The following is a 13,239-nucleotide window of genomic DNA, read 5'->3' as shown; positions in this document are numbered from 1 at the left end:
AGTACTGCTGCGGAGCATCTTCATTAGCATATCCTGAGACCTGGGAGCACATCGGCTCGGTCACCTCGGCAGGGGGAGAGCCTGGACTACAATCTGCCGTGGGAGCGGGACTGCGAGGTCCAGAAGTGCTAGCGCCGTCCACCGCGCGCACCTGGTTCCTCTTCCCGCCCCCTTCTCCCTCCGACCTGCTTGACAACCTTCATAACTCCTCGCGGCACCCGCTGGCGCGGGTGCCGCTCGCGCTGTGTGTGAATTGCTGCTCTGCTCACTCGTGGACGCATTGGGGGCTAGTACTGCTGCGGAGCATCTTCATTAGCATATCCTGAGACCTGGGAGCACATCGGCTCGGTCACCTCGGCAGGGGGAGAGCCTGGACTACAATCTGCCGTGGGAGCGGGACTGCGAGGTCCAGAAGTGCTAGCGCCGTCCACCGCGCGCACCTGGTTCCTCTTCCCGCCCCCTTCTCCCTCCGACCTGCTTGACAACCTTCATAACTCCTCGCGGCACCCGCTGGCGCGGGTGCCGCTCGCGCTGTGTGTGAATTGCTGCTCTGCTCACTCGTGGAGGCATTGGGGGCTAGTACTGCTGCGGAGCATCTTCATTAGCATATCCTGAGACCTGGGAGCACATCGGCTCGGTCACCTCGGCAGGGGGAGAGCCTGGACTACAATCTGCCGTGGGAGCGGGACTGCGAGGTCCAGAAGTGCTAGCGCCGTCCACCGCGCGCACCTGGTTCCTCTTCCCGCCCCCTTCTCCCTCCGACCTGCTTGACAACCTTCATAACTCCTCGCGGCACCCGCTGGCGCGGGTGCCGCTCGCGCTGTGTGTGAATTGCTGCTCTGCTCACTCGTGGACGCATTGGGGGCTAGTACTGCTGCGGAGCATCTTCATTAGCATATCCTGAGACCTGGGAGCACATCGGCTCGGTCACCTCGGCAGGGGGAGAGCCTGGACTACAATCTGCCGTGGGAGCGGGACTGCGAGGTCCAGAAGTGCTAGCGCCGTCCACCGCGCGCACCTGGTTCCTCTTCCCGCCCCCTTCTCTCCTCCTCTATCTCAACCACGCCTGGAACGCGTACGCGGGACGCGCGCGGACGAAGAAGCGGGCGAAGACCGGGCCAAGAGCGGGCCCGTTTGTGCCCGTTCGTGACCGGTAGTGACCGGACCGGGCTACCCCCCTTAATCCTCCTGCTGCCTGATTTCCTGTGGATCACGCGAAACCAGGAGCAAATCCCTGTTGGCTGGAGGATCACAATCTGCCGCAGGAGGTATGGAGAAGTTTCTTACTAGGGCTAACAATATTATTGACAAAGAAATTGTCACACTGGAGAAACGATTGTCCAAGGAACTAATGTTTCTTAAACGTTCCAGTATGGGCCCTTTTGCTAATGCCAAAACTCCTGAAAGACCTACTGACTGCTTGCCTGTGGTGGATGCCCATCTTTTACTTCCCGATTCTGCCCCCCAGCTAAGTGTAGACTCTGTTGTTATATCTAATCCCTCCATCGTCATTGCTGATTCTAGCCATGTCTCCGATTGTGCAAATGTTTCCCTTACCTATGTAAATGATGGAAATTCTACCCTTCTTACAACTCAGGGGGGAAAAGAAGGGGCTATCAAGAAACGGAAGAGACAGTATTACAATAAAGGTAAAAATAACGGGAGGGCATCTAAAACAGCTAGAATAGATGGAGTATCTGCATTGTTGAATTCCGAAAGTGGAGGGAGTTTACCTAGTAACGATATCTCCATGGATAAAATTGCAACCCTACTAAAATCGATTATTTTTCCTTTAGAGGCCAAATTAGATAGGCTTGATTTTAGAATGTCTAATATAGAGAAATCAACCGCTATACTTTTAGCTAACTCCTCCAAGCCTAATAGTTCTGGTCTCCCTCCTAGCATGTCTGCCCCCCAAATTATCCCTCCTACTACTGTGCCCCAAATTCCTGTTTCAACGTCCACAAGCATCCAACATGATCCCCAAGTTCCTAGCTCTGTTAGCCTAGTTGCCTCTCAGATTATCCAAGCCCCCCCCCCCAGGTTCGCATATTCCACCCGCACTTTTGTCTATCGATATCCAAGGGCCCCCACCTGAAGACCTCAAAACTCCAAGAATTAGACGGCCTGACCTACCACCGGAGGCCAACCGGTTCATGGTAATTCTGGCAGGAGCACCTCCACTAGATAGGGGTGAAACCGAAACCTTTAACTCCCTTAAAAACCAAGTCATAAAATGGCTTAATTGGAACCGACCCTTACCGGCACACCTGCACAATGAGGTCATCATGGTGAGGAGGGTACCATGGATTGGTAAAACCCCTAAATCCATTAAGGGAGACTGTATCACTGTCAGTTTTAGAGACCCACGTACTGTGTCTTACATATGTGCGGGTGTTAATAGGTCATTAGATTCCACTATCCAGACTCTCCCTGTCTCATTTTTTCTTCCCCCCACCCATTAACCCCATGTACTATGATGAAAGCAATGAATGGACTAGGGTTGAACGTAGGGGAAGGCCTTTTCACCCAAGATACCCCAGATTGCCCCCTTTTCAGCCCCCGCAGAACATCTTCTGGGATTATAATCGATATAGTTGTCTCGATGGGCTAGAGGGAGTCGACTGACTACCCAGTGCTTCTACCACTGTTCCCCCTCTACCCATCGAGACTAATCCTGTCGATAGCGGGGCTACTGTGGAGTATTATTCCTTACCAGTAACGGTTGGCAAAATAACTTCTGATCTACTCGATCTGACCCCCTTAACTCTCGATAAACCAACTGAAGTCCACCTTTCACCACTTGATGAGGCTATTGCTGATAGGGGATGTACAATGATTTCTACCTTGGAAGAGATATCTACCCCAAGGGACCAAGGGTATTCCATGGTGAGCTGGAATATAGCTGGCTGGCGTCAGAGAGCTTCGGCTCTAGGGTGGAGGGAACTTATCCTTGGGTTTGATATTCTATGTTTACAGGAAACATGGTCCACTCTAGACATTCATTTTGATGGTTTTGTTTCTTATAACTGTGTTGCCCAGGAATCTGCTATGGGGAGGGCTAAAGGGGGTCTGCTTGTTTTTATATCAGTTGATCTCCCGATAACTGTAGGTTCGTATTCTACTGTTGGCACACATTCACAAATCCTGGAATTACAATCCAAAAAGGGTAGGAACACTTTACTGATCAATCATTACAATAACACATTTGATCCGACCAGCACCCTGGTTGTGGACGAACTGGAAGCCTTCCTAAATAAAATCTGTAATAAATCCCACACATCTTATGACATCATATGGGGAGGGGATTTCAATATTAGAACGTGCCCGCACTCTCAAACCCCAGTTTGTGGGTTTGATGGGGATTCGGGGGAGTATTTAGCACATTTTCAACACACCCCATATGGGACTTCCCTTAATGGTCTTCTGTTAAAATTTGATTTAGTTATTCACCTTCCAGCTCTTGATAAAAAGGGCAACATTGTTCCAACGTTCAAAGGGAGGGATACTGAGTCGGTTATTGACCATTTGTTGATTTCAACCCTTTTGATGCCATTCTGCACAGTGCCAATAATTAAGGACTATTGTCTGAGCGATCATAATGCCCTAACTATGTCTATTCTTATCTGGGGCCCCAGAATTACGCCTACAGGCAGGGTTGTTGACAATATTGTCCCAAGTAGGCCTAATGGAACCCGGATAAAGTGGTGCACAGAAAAATCAGAAAAACTACATAGTGCAGTTGTGGTAGGTGGTTCCAGGCAGATATTTCGCTGTCTGGAAGTCAATGCCCTTCCTAAGGGTATTATAGCGGATTTTGAGGATCTAGGCATTATTATTAATAGAATTTTTACTAACAATAAGATGAATTCTAGACGGGATAAGGTTGGCTGGTTCGACCAAGCCTGTACAACAGCGCTAAAAACCCTTAAGCAAGCACTATCCAATCTTCCAAGAGACAGGGAAGTGATTAAAACCTTGCGGTCCAATTATAACATTGAACTTAAACGCAGGAAAAACAAACTCCGGGAACAAGCCTGGGACAATCTGGATTGTGCCGCAGCTCTCCGGGATTGTAAATTGTTTTGGAGTACGATTAATGCCCCATTCCTCCAGAAAGAAGATTTCCCAGTACTTACCGCATTAGTAAGCGAAGATAGCTGGGTCCGATTTTTTTCAGGAATATTTGACCCCCCTGAGGAGTCTTATGATAAAATCTGTATGAATCCCCAGCTGACCCCACAGACTTTGGGAATCACCATCCGAGAAGTAGTCACGGCAATTAATTCTAGTAAAGGAGGTAAAGCCCCGGGACCTGACGGGGTCCCGATAGATCTTTATAAACATGATCTGGCCCTTTGGAGCCCCCTATTGACCCAGGTCTTTAATGCCGCCACTGATCTCTCCACCCCGGCAACCTGGAGTGAATCCGTTATTATCCCGATTTATAAGAAGGGAGATAGAGGGGAGGCCAAAAACTACCGTCCCATCTCCCTTTTAGACTCCTCCCTTAAAATCATGAGCCGGGTACTACTATTACGCCTGGAGGAGTGGGCGACCAATAACAATATCCTGGCACAATCCCAATATGGCTTTAGAAAGGGTTTGGGGACCATTGACCAGTGCATTAACCTCAACCTTTTAATAGGTAAATATACCAAGGTCAAATCGGGCTCCTTATTTCTTTGCTTTGCGGACCTCTCTAGTGCCTTCGACCTGGTGAACCATTCCCTGTTGTGGACAACCCTTCTCGATATGGGAGCTCCCTCAGCTATTATCCATTTCCTAGCTAGGTTATATTCCAACCTTACCACTCAGATACGATATGGACCAGCAGGAGAGTGTACGAGAAAGATTATGGTAAAATCAGGCATTAGGCAGGGGTGCGTATTGGCCCCCTTGCTTTTCTCCCTTTTTATTAATTCTATGGAACAAGAATTAAAACAGGTCCAAGCAGATGCACCACAAGCAGGTGGCCTACCAATTCCAGTGTTGTTATATGCGGACGACACCGTTTTATTATCTAGAACCCCAATCGGCCTACAGCGGCTAATGAACTGTTTTTATGATTTTATCCAGGGCAAGAAACTCAAAATTAACAATTCTAAAACATTCATTATGGTCTGTGGTAAAAACGTGAATCACCCCAAGTCTTTCTATTTTAAAGATAACAGAATTGAGGTTGTAGATAACTTCTGTTATTTGGGCATTACTTTTAACAGTCGGGGCTCATGGACACCTGAACACATTAACATAAAAGCCAGGTTGGGGAAGGCTACACTAGGTGTCTTCCGATTTGCCAACAAATTGGGCAGCCGACGGATTCCAGCAATGCTAAATATTTATAGACACAGATGTTCATCAATAGCACTTTATGGTTCAGGGGTATGGGGGTACGGGTGTAACAAAGACTTACAAATACTGGAAAATTTGTTTTTGAAACGGCTACTTTGTTTACCCTCATCGGCATCTAACTACCTGGTCCACGAGGAACTAAGGTTGGACCATATAGCCGATTTAACCGAATTGAGACCCCTCCTGGTATGGAGGTCTATTTGGCTGAAGGACGAAACAAGTTTCACAAAGAGCATTATCAAAGATTGTCTGTCTTTGGACAATTTCAAGAATATACCATGGATAAAGTATGTGACCACTACTTTTAGAGATCTCTTTGATTTGGATGTACGCAAAGATCCGGATATTGTAACCACTTTATCCAAAAAGGAGGTGAAAGAGGAATTTATGAGGGTAAAATTCGTTAAACGGAAAGCAGACACAAGTAACTACTTAACCCATGCTTTCTATTCCTCCAATGCAAACGAGGGTCCTGGTTTGCCTATTTATCTCAAAATAATCTACAGGCAATCTCACCAATTCGTCCTATCCAGACTTAGACTTGGTATTGTCCACAACCTTGTGGCCTTTCCAAAAATGAAATATTATACAACATCTGCCTGTCCATGTGATGAACTAACCAAGCAAAGTACCCTTCATTTTATGTTAATCTGCCCCCTTTATAAAGCCCTACGTATTGTTTACTTGAAACCGTTATTTAAAAAATATTCCGTGTCTTCTACTTCAAATGCCATGAAATTGTTATTTTCACTTGCTAGCCCGGATTTGTGTTTTTTTATAGCAACTTTTATCCTGAAATCTGTTGCTGCAAGAAAAAGTATGGTTTTTTAGCTATTTTTTTTTTTTTTTTTTGTACCGCTGACTTCTGTATGCCCTGAAAACAACCCATGATGATATGTACTTTCCCTGTGTAATGTCACATGTATGATTTTATCTGTGTACTTTTATGACGTTTTTTAAACTGTCGAATAAAGTTTATGAACTGAACTGACACATGTGTACGTCACATGCACTGATTATGAACGTTTTTATTTAATTCACGAACAAAAACATATGCAAAAATTTAAATCTGAAGTGGAAGGTTTGAGCATTTCAAAATGCAGTTTTATTTCCTAAGGGTGAAGTGATAAGATGGACGCCAGCATACCAACGCGCCTTTTGTGCTTCTCTTTTTGTCAGCGTTTCCTAATGCTTCAATTGGGGTGACCAGTCGCCTGCGCTAGACTCCTTTTGATGTGCTTGCACTGCACCCGCAAATTAAGAGAAGGATACCGACTTAATTTGTATGCTCCAATTCCAAATACTCCACACAAAGCATTTTACATCTTTTAAATTTGTTTTTTGATGTATATATATTTATTTAATCTGCGAACAAAACGTATATTTCTAAACAGCCAGCCCCCTGGGGGTCCGCGGACCACAGGTTAAAGATCATTTCCCTAGGGCTTGAATTTGCAATTTTTCCATTGCGGAGTGGGAGTTAACTTCTTGCCTAATAGTGTCACTCAGTGTCACGCATAAGGCAATGAAATGTCACGCACCAGCACACCCAGACACTCAGAACACAGAAATGGCACACACTAGCAACTTGAAAAGTTAGCTATGATCACACAGTGCCTGTGACTTTGCCTTGAACTCTGTGCAGCTCTGCAGCTTTCCACTGTCTTCGGCTAGATTTGTGCTATATAAACACCACATACATACATAAGACTTATGTTGGGACATAAAGCGGATAGGGACAGCCAGCTTTTGCCAATCAGTAGCGGGTTTGAAGAGGGCCAAGCCCACTTGCGGCCAGTTACTAATCTCTTTTCCTCCCATTTTGCACCCTTGACGTCACCTCGGCTTTCTAACTGTGGAACAGTCAATTATCAATGGTTCATGACCCCAGGAGACAATGAGAGTCACTTTTAAAGGCCTCAGCACAAAACAATCACGTTTAAAGGCTTTAACAAATTGATGCCTAAAATAAATGGGTTTGTAACAGATTTTGAATTCGCGGTGCTCTGGTTGGGCTTTCAGGAAGGAAAAAAGTGACCATTATTGACTGCAGATATACGCGTACCCATGCACAGCGTCCAAGGGACGGTCAACATTCGCAGCGCTGATTTTGAACATGTATCAAATTTTCTGCAGATTTTTGAAAATTGCCTGCATATTTTCCCCCTCTTTCTATATTAGCTTACAGAAAGAAAGGACTTCCAAACATCAGAAGAGAAAGGAGAATGCCTGAGGTCTGGGAGGAGTGGCTGTGACAGTTCAAAACATCAGAAGAGAAAGGAGAATGCCTGAGGTCTGGGAGGGGTGGCTGTGACAGTTCAAAACATCAGAAGAAAAAGGAGAATGCCTGAGGTCTGGGAGGGGTGGCTGTGACAGTTCAAAACATCAGAAGAGAAAGGAGAATGCCTGAGGTCTGGGAGGGGTGGCTGTGACAGTTCAAAACATCAGAAGAGAAAGGAGAATGCCTGAGGTCTGGGAGGGGTGGCTGTGACAGTTCCAGACATCAGAAGAGAAAGAAGAATGCCTGAGGTCTGGGAGGGGTGGCTGTGACAGTTCAAAACATCAGAAGAGAAAGGAGAATGCCTGTGGTCTGGGAGGGGTGGCTGTGACAGTTCCAGACATCAGAAGAGAAAGAAGAATGCCTGAGGTCTGGGAGGGGTGGCTGTGACAGTTCAAAACATCAGAAGAGAAAGGAGAATGCCTGAGGTCTGGGAGGGGTGGCTGTGACAGTTCCAGACATCAGAAGAGAAAGAAGAATGCCTGAGGTCTGGGAGGGGTGCCTGTGACAGTTCAAAACATCAGAAGAGAAAGGAGAATGCCTGAGGTCTGGGAGGGGTGGCTGTGACAGTTCAAAACATCAGAAGAGAAAGGAGAATGCCTGAGGTCTGGGAGGGGTGGCTGTGACAGTTCCAGACATCAGAAGAGAAAGAAGAATGCCTGAGGTCTGGGAGGGGTGGCTGTGACAGTTCAAAACATCAGAAGAGAAAGGAGAATGCCTGAGGCTGGGAGGGGTGGCTGTGACAGTTCAAAACATCAGAAGAGAAAGGAGAATGCCTGAGGCTGGGAGGGGTGGCTGTGACAGTTCAAAACATCAGAAGAGAAAGGAGAATGCCTGAGGCTGGGAGGGGTGGCTGTGACAGCTATGACGACAGACACAACAATGCAGCTGCTGACGGATCATCCTTCCTTTTAATAGCAGCCTAGCTGAGCTGCAGACTGGGCTTGCAGAGAAGCTGCTGCGCCCACGTCTCTCCATCTCTCAGTGAACTAGCAAATGTACTGCCGGGGGCACTATCATAACAAGCATTGGCAAAGCCAATAGATCTTGCCTATATGAGATCTATTGGCTATGTTGCAGTGGAGTGGAGTGGCATTATGTGGATGGAACTGTGTGGCTTAAAGTGGAGTGACCTTACGTGGCTTGGAGTGGAGTGGAATTCTGTGCTGTGGAGTGAACTTGTGTGGCATAAAGTGGAATTGTGTGGAGTGGAGCAAAGTGACTTGTGCTGTGTGGAGTGGAATTATGCTGAGTAGAATTGTGTGGCATGTAATTGTGTGGAGTGTAATTGAATGGCATGGAATAATTTGGTGTAGAATTGTGAGGTATGGCATTGTCTGGTGTGGAGTGTAATTGTGTAGCATGGAGTGGATTGGAACTGTGTGGTGTGGAATTGTGTGACGTAGCGTGGAATTGAGTAGCATGAAGTGGAATCATGTGACACTGAGTGGTGTGAAGTGAAATTAGTTGAGTGGAATTGTGTGGCGTGAAGTGGAACTGTGTGGAGTGGTGTGAAATTGTGTAGCATGGAGCAGAATTGTGTGGCGTGGAGTAGAATTGTGCGACATGGAGTGGAACTCCATGAGTGGAGGAGAATTGTGAGGGGTGGAATTGTGTGGAATGGCATGGAGTGGAGTGAAATTATGGAGCATGGAGTGGAATTGTGTGGCGTGGAATTGCATGTTGTGGAACTGTGTGGCATGGAGTGGAACTGTGTTGAGTGGAGTAGAATTCTGTGGCGTGGAGTGGAACTGTGTAGAGTGAAGTGGAATTGAGTGATGTGGCGTGAATTGGATTTGTGTGGAGTGGAGCAGAATTGCGTGGCATGGAGTGAAACTGTAGTGCGTGGAGTGGAGTTGTACGGTGTGTACTACTGTGGCATGGAATATTTTGGTATGGAATGGAACTATGTGCTGTGGAGTATTGTTGGGTGGAGTGGAACTGTGTGGGGGTTATTGGGGTTGAGTGGAATTGTGTGACATTGAGTGAAGTGGAATTGTGTGCAGTGGAATTGTGTGACATGGAGTGGAATTATGTGGTGTTGAGTTGTGTGGAGTGGAATTGTATGGCGTGAAATTATGTGGAGTGGAATTTTGTGGCATGGACTTGTGTGGCATAGAATGGAATTGTGTGGTGTGGTGTGAAATTGTGTGGCATGGAGTGGAATTGTGTGGTGTTGAGTAGAACTGTGGTGTGGAATGGAACTGTGTGGAGTGGAATTGAGTGGAGTGGGGTGTATTGAATTTGTGTGGAGTGGAGTAGAATTGTGTGGAATAGAATTGTGTGGCTTGGAGTGGAACCATGTGTCATGGGGTGGAACTGCATGGAGCGTAATTGTGTGGCGTGGAATATTGTGGCATGGAATTTAGTGGTGTGGAGTGGATCTGCGTGGCATGAAGTTGAGTGATGTGGAATTGTGTGACGTGGACTGGAATGTAGTGGAATTGTGTGAAGTGAAGTAGAGTGGAGTGAAATTGTGTGGCATGGAACTAAGTGGAGTGGAATTGGTTGGCTTGGAATGGAGTGCATTGGGTGGCATGGTGTCGAGTGTCATTTTGTGGTATGGAAAGTTGCTGGAGTAACCAATGAATTGCCCTATAACACTTTAAAGCTTTGTGCTATGTAAATGCAATTATAATCCAATATGTTAAACCAATTATCTTAACCTATGATCTATGTAAACATCTGAGGCTTTTGATCTGATGCAGGAGCTTGTTAGTATGTACAATGCTTCTACGAGAACTGGTTTATTTACAAATAAGTGCGTTTTAGACAGGGATGGGCTAGTGGGCAACGTATATTTTACTGGTTGGGGTAAAGGAGATGGGCAGTGTTCAGGAGCTACAAATGTTAAAAGTCTATTCCAAATAGGAGTAGCAGGAGTTCTCAGTACTCAATCATGCTAGAGAACGATAGTGAGTAATAATCACTTTGTTGTTAGAAGTGACAAACAGAACAGACTGTCGGAGGTTTAAACCAAAGGTATTCCAGAGTGGAATATCAGGGAGTCCATGCTCCGTTTGACAAGAAAAGAAGTGACACCCGGCATACGCTGGCCAATTAGGTGGCAGCAAAGAAGAGTGTCAAAATAAGTGTGGATAACCTGCACACCAAACTTATTACAAAATAAAACACAAGTAAGGTTGATTATTGTCAAGTTAACCTATATATTGTTAACGGTGCTGCCCTCAGCAAAACCTGACTGGCCCCTGCCAGGTAACCAAAATTCACTAAATATCAAACAGAACCTGTCTGATCCTGAGATCGCACTTTACACAAGCCCAATAAGGTGCTTACAAATTAACAACGTTTGCTGTGACAAATATGCAAAATTACATCTGAAGTATTTAACCCCTTCGATGCTCATGACGGAACGGTTCCGTCATGAGCATCGGTTGAGCTGTGCTCATGACGGAACCGTTCCGTCATGACCACGCCCGCGCTAGAACCCTTCAGCACCGCGGGGGAATCCGCGCAGCGCTGAAGGGGTTAAGTAAAAAAATTCTCCTCACAATGTATTCAATGGTGAAATGTAAACAGTATTTTTTAACGAAAATTCGTAGCCCAAAATTTAATGGTGCAGAAAAACAATGAGGCTACACGAATCGAAATTATAAATGCACAAGCACAATATTAAACAGTTCAAAGCACTGTATCCTTGTTTGTTTTCCTTTTCGTCTTTTCATTTCTTGATAGCATAGAACGGCATCAAAACAGTTCCCAATGCATTTCGGTGTGAACACCTTCGTCAGGGGAATGCTGTAAAAATATGTACAATGCGAATGTTTATATTGTTCAAAGTGGCTTGAAAATGGTAAAACAAATGAACAATTACTATGACAAATCGCAGCGATGATGCAAGGAATTATCAGGCCAAGCCAATAGTCAAAATTATGGAAATGGCGAAAACCAGTGAATGAAAAAGAAACAATCGCTAACCAAGCGTGTGCCATGTTTCTTTAAACAACTCACAAATGTTGAAAATTGCGCAGAATGAGCAGTGTACCAACACCTCGTGCACAAAAGAAGCCATGTGGGTGACAGAGAGCGGCTAGTGACACGAGAGTAAACATGAACACACATGTTCCTTCGTCTTCCCAAATCAAGTCCTGAAAGACCTAGACGGATGCCATGAAGAACTGCAAATATGAAAGAGGTGTGCGAGTTCAATGCTAAAAAAGTGACAAACGAAAAACTGTGTAAGTGACCTAGTGAGTCAGAAGTGAGGAAAACCGTGCCAGACAATAAAAAATGCAACCTACTTCACAACTCTGAGTGGTTGTATTCTGTTTTACTCCCACGGATTCTTAACCGTAATGGACGCGCTGTACTGTTGAATACAAAAACCTAGTTACTGAGTCTGTCCGAGTTTATGTAACGGTCTTACGGACTGATGAATTCCTATGTTCCTACCTTAAAAGTAGAAGTTCCCGGTATGAAAAAAGCTCTTCTCGCCCACACGCACGCTATGCCCCGAAGTGCATCTTACGTTTGTGTTTTAAACTTCGGCGTGTGACGCCATGAATTACTAAACACCAACGACAGACTACTGCTATCGTCGTCTATCATCAAATACCAGGATAAAAAAGGAAAACAGATTCCACAAATAACTATGTCGGAAACATAGTGGTGACGCACAAATATGTTAAAATAAATGCACGAAATAAGGGATCCGGACTCTGCTAATAACGGGTGTACTAGTACTCGCGCATGTACGATTAGACAGCCCTGCCGTAATAAATGTCGTGAGTAGCTGGTTGCATATCACATAAAGATGAATTGTGAAAGTAATCTCAACCCAAGAGATAAAGTAAAAAGAAAAGGATAGCCTCAAGTGATTTAGGATGGAAACATTATATACGTATAGAGAATCAGAATGCCCTCCATAGTCTTGTATGTGTACATTTGAACATTCTGCGTGATTCTAAACAAAAATGAATCCAAACAAAAAATGCATCCTATGTAAACGGGTCATCAACATGTGGTAAAACTGACACCTGCTCAAGTACAGTAAAACGCAACTGGGGTATGGTGTGCTTTTTTTCGTCCCAATGTACTGCTAAACATGATTTGAAATTGGTCGTTCAAATAATGCTTTTATGTTCAGTTAATCTAATTTTAACTTTCCTAGTGGTGCGGCCAATGTATACAAGCCCACATGGACACTTAATGGCATTTATGACCATACCCGTATTGCAGTCAGATGTGTGTCTTAGTTTGATTTGATGTCCTGTATGTGGCTGTGCGAATTTGTCACCTACGATCACATTACCACAGTGACCGCAGTTGTGGCACTTACGCATACCCAATGTGGCCGTGTGGATATTTGCTGTAACCTGCTTATTTAACATCTCCTTAATATTTTTTGATCTGGAAAAGGCAGTAATTGGACGACCCTTGAAAACTTCCTTAATGATGTTGCCAGACATCTGGCACAAAGAGAAACGTTCTGGATTCGGTTTTTAAATACCATGAGTCCTTGTGGGTTGAATGATAAAATTGAATTCACATGTTTTTTATGATCACAACTTTATTGTTCAAACATGTAATCGTTTGTTTTCGGCAAAAGGTACTCTTAAACAATGTTATTCCCTGTTGTTTATGTT

General features: G+C 45.1%; 1 protein-coding gene across 8 annotated transcripts in view; it reads right to left on the bottom strand.

Moving 5' to 3' along the window:
• Positions 1 to 13,239, bottom strand: part of CLIP2 (CAP-Gly domain containing linker protein 2) — a 515,486-nt gene that overhangs the window by 224,259 nt on the left and 277,988 nt on the right. The gene's annotated exons all lie outside the window — the stretch shown is intronic.

The sequence above is a fragment of the Triturus cristatus genome, chromosome 3_2, assembly GCF_964204655.1.
Source record: "Triturus cristatus chromosome 3_2, aTriCri1.1, whole genome shotgun sequence".
NCBI classification, from domain to species: domain Eukaryota; kingdom Metazoa; phylum Chordata; class Amphibia; order Caudata; family Salamandridae; genus Triturus; species Triturus cristatus.
This window is presented reverse-complemented; position numbering and strand designations above follow the sequence as displayed.